This window comes from Triticum aestivum, chromosome 5B (assembly GCF_018294505.1).
Source record: "Triticum aestivum cultivar Chinese Spring chromosome 5B, IWGSC CS RefSeq v2.1, whole genome shotgun sequence".
NCBI lineage: Eukaryota > Viridiplantae > Streptophyta > Magnoliopsida > Poales > Poaceae > Triticum > Triticum aestivum.
In genome coordinates this window covers 609,451,050-609,457,229 of record NC_057807.1, presented here as the reverse complement: position 1 = coordinate 609,457,229, position 6,180 = coordinate 609,451,050, and the positions used below count along the sequence as shown (strand labels likewise).

At 49.7% G+C, this 6,180-nt stretch overlaps 1 pseudogene; it reads left to right on the top strand.

The window, feature by feature from the left end:
- The first annotated feature begins 4,870 nt into the window (after positions 1-4,870).
- Positions 4,871-5,558, top strand: LOC123117130 (blue copper protein 1a-like; annotated as a pseudogene).
- Positions 5,559-6,180: the final 622 nt, after the last annotated feature.

Sequence of the window (6,180 nt, the reverse complement as noted above, 5' to 3'; positions counted from 1 at the left end):
ATTTTCACAGCGCTATCTAGGGTTGCCTACAGCCATTGGAAGAATTATGAGTGGCACCTTCAACCATATTGGTGACCTGTGCATAACAAGATAGGTGGCTAGTCAGAGAAACCTTGCGCGCGGGGAGGGAGGTTCTTATAAAATCAGGTGCACAGGCCATACCAACCTACAACATGAGTTGTTTTCTGCTGACAAAGAAAGTGTGTAAGAGTATCACGTCTCCCATGGCTAAATATTGGTGGGGAAGCTCTCTCGACAAAAGATCTCTACATTGGATGTCCTGGGACAAACTGACCGTGCCAAAGGTCCAGGGGGTATGGGTTTTCGGGACCCTCAAGTGTTCAATCTCGCCATCCTTGGCAAACAGGGCTGGCGGCTGCTGACAAACCCGAACTCCTTGTGTGCTCGGGTGTTAAAAGGAAGATACTTCCTGCACATAGATTTCCTTCATGCTATGGCGCCGGCCCGGGGTTCCACTACGTGGAAGGCGATCGTGGCTGGGCGGAAGGCGTTGGAAGAAGGCTTGATTCACAGGGTTGGCGACGGCACGACGATCTCAATCTGGACAGACCCGTGGATACTAACTACCACATCACTGAAGCCTAGCGGCCGCATTGGAGATGCTCCACTCACAAAAGTTTCAGAAGTGATTGATGTTTACACAGGAACGTGGAATGTGGATTTAATTCGCCAAAACTTCACTCCCCCCCCCCCCCACGCGGCAGCAATACTGAATATCCCTTTAAGGGTGGCGGGCAGAGAGGACACTTTGGCATGGGCTTTGGAAAGGTCAGGACACTATACTGTCAAATCGGCGTACCGATCCCTGATGACTCGTAACGAGCTTAGTTCTCCAGTGGAAGGGACGGTAACGGAGACATCACCGAATAATAAACAGTTGTGGACTGCACTTTGGAAGTTAAATGTGTTACCGAAGATCAGAGTATTCTGGTGGAGAGTTCTTCGGGGGATTCTACCGGACTCTGTGACTCTACACTACCGGCACATCAAACAGATGGGCCATTGCGACATTTGTCAGGCTACATACGAAGACCTGAAGCATGCACTGATGACTTGCATGCATGCAAGCTTGTTCTGGGCGGCAGCTAGAGATCGCTTTGACTTACAGTTACCAAGGTTGCACCGAGATTCCTTGGCTCGCGACATCACTTTAGACAAACTGATCTCTGATGATGCACGATGCAAGATATTACTATCATGCATTCCATTTGGACTTCGAGGAGCAAGTGGACACATGATCAGAAGGGGTTCGATCCCGCGATGGCCATGAAGTGGATGCAAGAGACACTATCCATTCTTGACATACCAGGCCGACGCACTCGGACGGCGGGCCAGTGCTGGCGCCCCCCGGAAGCAGGATGGGTCACCATTAACACTGACAGATCAGTGTTCGACGGCCAGCCCAATGGGGGAGGGGGGAGTTGCACGCTCCCATCTTGAATTTCAAGGCGCTTGGTGCAAACCTCTGCAGGGAGTCTCGGACTCCTTCATTGACAAGCTACTGGCTTTTCGGGAGGGGGTAATTTTTGCTCAGCTCCAAGGTTACTCACATGTGATAATCGAGGTTGACTGTCTTCAGCTGATTGATCTCTGGAACTCGCGAGGCAATTCCAGATCGATTGCATGGCCTATCTTTAGAGAATTATTGGACATTGTACCACATTTTATTTCCTTTTCGGTTCGACATGTCGGTAGGGACTTGAATGTGACGGCCCATCTTTGTGCTGAGCATGCCTGTACGCTTGATGGGACGGACAGTTGGCTAGTTGTTAGCCCAGATTTCCTCCGCACTAGCCTACGGGCAGACTGTAACCAGCTCCTGCTATTCTGAATAAAGTCCAAAATTCGATGCAAAAAAAAGTTAGCCGTTTGTTAACAAGTCGCAAACACACGCGTACGCAACTCGCTGACCGCTGACCGTTGCATACTGAACAACTAACCGCATTCACAAAGTTAAACGGACATGCACTAAACATCAATGCACAAAGCTAGCTTACAACAAGAGGATGCAGCTGAACAAGTCTGAGGTACCACTGCATGGAGCCTGCAACGCTGGACGGTCTTCAAACTCTGGAATGAGCTGTCAACTTCGAGAGGGACCATTAGATGCACGTCGAGAGACAAGGCACATGATTGTGCATGGACTCGTTTTCCAGTGTGCTCAGTTTTTTTAAAAGAGGTCTGAGGTTCTTTTTTAATACAGAGAAAAAACTGCGAATTTGCAAATACTACAGTGTTGAAACCATAGTTTTTAGAGGTGACCAAGCAGCTCACTGTAATTAAAACTGTGGTGATCTAAAAAACTGTAGTATTCATAAAATACATAGAAAATACTTTATTATCAAACAGGGCCAGCACAACATTCTCACCCTAAAAGTGAAACCCTTGATCGTACAGACGTTCCGGCCGCTCATCTTCTATGATCATATTATGCATGATCACACAAGCAGTCATCACCTCACATAGCTTCTTCGTGCTCCAAGTCCTAGCAGGATACCGAACGATGCCCCATCGAGATTGCAAAACACGAAAGGCACGCTCGACGTCCTTCCTAGCACCCGCTTGCTCTTGGGCAAATCTTGTCCTCTTCTCTCGACAGGGTTGGGGATTGTCTTCACAATAGTGGTCCACTGAGGATAGATACCGTCACCTAGGTAGTATCCTTTGTCGTAGTTGTGGCCGTTGATGGTAACATTCACCGGTGGGCTGTTGCCTTCGTCAATCCTAGCAAACACCAACGAGCGTTGAAGCGCGTTGATATCATTGTGTGATCCGGCCATGACAAAGAAAGATTGCTAGATCCAGCGATCTTGTGAGACCACGACCTCAAATATGACAATGCAAGTCCTGACATGGCCCTTATACTGGACTTGTCAAGTAGAAGGGCAGTTCTTCCACTCCCAATGCATGCAGTCTATGCTGCTAAGCATCCTTGGGAAGCCCCTACTAGCATTCTTGGCCAACAAGTGGGCTGAATCTTGAGCAGTCGGCTCTCTCAAGTACTCAGGGCCAAACACATCAATCACAGCCTTGCAAAACTTGTACATGGAGTCTAGGCATGTAGACTCCCTCATACGGACGTACTCATCAATGAGATCACCGGGCACTCCGTATGCAAGCATCTGGACGGTTGTAGTGCATTTCTGATAAGATGAGAAGCCAATCTTTCCAAGGGCATCCTCTTTGCACTCGAAATAGTCATCGTATCCGACCACCCTCTCTAATTAATACGGTTGAAAAGGTGCCTACTCATACGAAAACGCCGTCGGATTTTCTGATGTTTGAACAACGGGTTGATTGTGTCAATGTAGTCCTTCCAAACAAGGAAATAGACGCTCTTTCGGTTGCGATTCAACGCCAGAAGGTGCTCCGGGATCAAGCCATGGAACAACGGCCGCTAGCTATTAAGGTGGTGATGGACTAACACGGCAGCCAAGATCTCCTTCTCCTCATTGGACGAGGAATCGTCGGAGTAGCAAAGGAAATTGTGAAAAAAGAACTCATCGGCGGAGTCCATTTTGTACCTTGGCAAACTGTCGAACAACTTGCGGATGTCGATGAAGGAGCCGGCCGGCGAGGAGACGCACGCCTCCCTTGGACCAAGTGGCTGCCCTGGAGGCGTCCGACGAGCGTGATGACATCAGGAAGAAGGAGCTGGCTGGCGGCGAGGCATCTTCCTGCTCGCGTCGGCGTCGGGATGTGGGGGTGGGAAGCTTCGGTGCCCTGGCGGTAAGACGGTGGTGGCAGCGACGTGGGAGGTGGCGGCTTTGGGGGGAGGTGTCTCGGCACCAGCTGCTGGCAGAGGCACCAAAAATGGGCGGCGGCGGCGACGCGGCGGAGGCGGGCGAGGGTTTGCTGTTGATCTTGGGATACGAGAGGATGACCAATGTGCCACCGACTAGCGGGCCAGGGGAAGAGTAGACGCGCGTCGCTCGCGTCCGTATTGTGTCCACGCCGACACAAATGAGGCTAAAAAATAGACCGAAATAGGTCGGCAGGCGAACGAAAAGCGGACCCGTGTCCGTTTGGGTCGGCGTGTTGGCCCGATTTTTCTGTCTTCGTCGACCCAAACATACTCGTGCGCACAAAATGGGCGCCACGTTCGAGTTGCTCGTAGTTGGTCTACAGCCACGGAGAGGATGATCATACTAACAAATCACCGACGAACCTGGCCGGCCCAACTAGAATAGTTTTTTTCCCCGGGAAACTAATCTGATAACATGTGTCGGATCAAGACCCCTCTCTCTCACACATGAAAGCGAAACAGCCGTGCAGGACAAAATTTCGTTTTACACACAAAATAATTAGCATCTATGTCATGCTGCAGCATATCCTCTGTTCCGATTCCGATGAAACCAAGGCAATACTACACCTACCACATTTGGCGCCACACGGACAAATTAAGGGGTTGTTTAGTTCCCAGCCACAGTTTGACAAGTTAAAATTTGGCAGTCACAGTTTATCAAGTATGTGTTTGGTTTTTGCCACACTTTGACTTGCCACACTTTATTGTCTTTATAGCCCACCTGTCAAAGTGACATTTTTTTTATCATATTTTGCCAAAGTTTGGCGTCTAATTTTTTAGCCACACTTGTGTGGCTTGTCATACTTGTGTGGCTAGCCACACTTTAACTTGGCCACACTAGTCTCCAACCAAACAGACCCTTAGGCCAGCTGCTGCCGCTGCCTCCGGTCAGGGACAAGATGGGCTCGAGTGCCAACGGTGATTACGACGTATACATACTAGTACGTACTAGTACCTGATTACTGAGCTCTGTCCCTATATATACATGCAAAGCCAGAGCTAGAAGCACAACACACAAGCTGCATCCATCCCATCACAGGACCCTTCCCCTTCAGCAACAAGCCAGTCATCTCGCTAGCTTTGCTACTTACTCAGTCAGTGATCGATGGCGTCCAAGCAGATGCTCGTCGCCGTGTTCGCCGCGGCCGCCCTCGCCGTGGCCTTCCTCCCGGGGCTCGCGGTCGCCACGGAGCACATGGTCGGCGACGACAAGGGCTGGACCCTCAATTTCAACTAAACGGCCTGGGCCGAGACCAAACAGTTCGTCGTCGGCGACACGCTAGGTAATTACATACCTCCATTAAATTAATCCTTTCCGGCCAGGCGTACGCTTGATCGCTCCATTTTCTTTGCGACGCGGAACTAATTTCATGCGAACTGTATCGATCGCAGTGTTCAAGTACAACAGCCCCGCCCACAATCTGGTGGAGGTGGGCGGGCCGGACTTCCTCTCGTGCACCAAGCCGGCCAACGCCGTCGTCTTGACTACCGGCGAGGACCGGGTCACGCTCGACAAGGCCGGACGCAAGTGGTTATTCTGCGCCGTCGGCCAGCACTGCCAGAACGGCATGAAGCTCAAGATCACCATCCTCGAGACCGCCCCGCCGACTCCCCAGCCAGCCCCGACCAACCCTGCCGGCAAGCTGCAGGCGCGCTTCGGTGAGGCAGCTGCCGCGGTCACGGCGGTCGCCATGGCCGTGCTCCTGCTCTAGGCCACCACAGTCCCACTCCATCCTCTTTACACATAGCTAGCTCAGCGATCGAGTGTTGCGTTGTGTGTTGGTTTTTGTGTGCGGTCGATCGTGCTGTTATTTTTTACGTTACAACGTTGTGCATTTGTGCCCCTCAAATTTTATTCAATCAAAGATATGTTTCATTTTTCTAGTAAATATATTAGTTTCATTTGGTTATTAATAAAGTTTATCAGTGCGCTTAGAACTTATTTAAAGAACATGCAAGTGAGATCAGATAACTCTCCAGAAAAAGATAATTGTCCACAAAGGTTAACTCAATCCCGTGTGATATATCTCCTCCGTTCTACATTGTGGTGCATATAAAAAAAGTCAAAATTCACAAACTTTGACTAAGTTTATAGAAATAATTATATGTATCTAAAACACCAATATAAAATATGTCTTTTTTGGCGTGAAATCTTCCGATCTATTCTTCATTTTGCGGGGATCTCCCGATCTATTCATCTTAATAAAAAATATATTTAGGTCCATAGACCATCTAGCGACGATTAAAAGCACTGAAGCAAGCCGGAGGCGCATCGCCATCCTCGCTAGAGTCGAGAAACAGTTGTGTAGTAGACAGTCGGAAAGCCGTCATGCTAAGGCTACATAGGACCATCA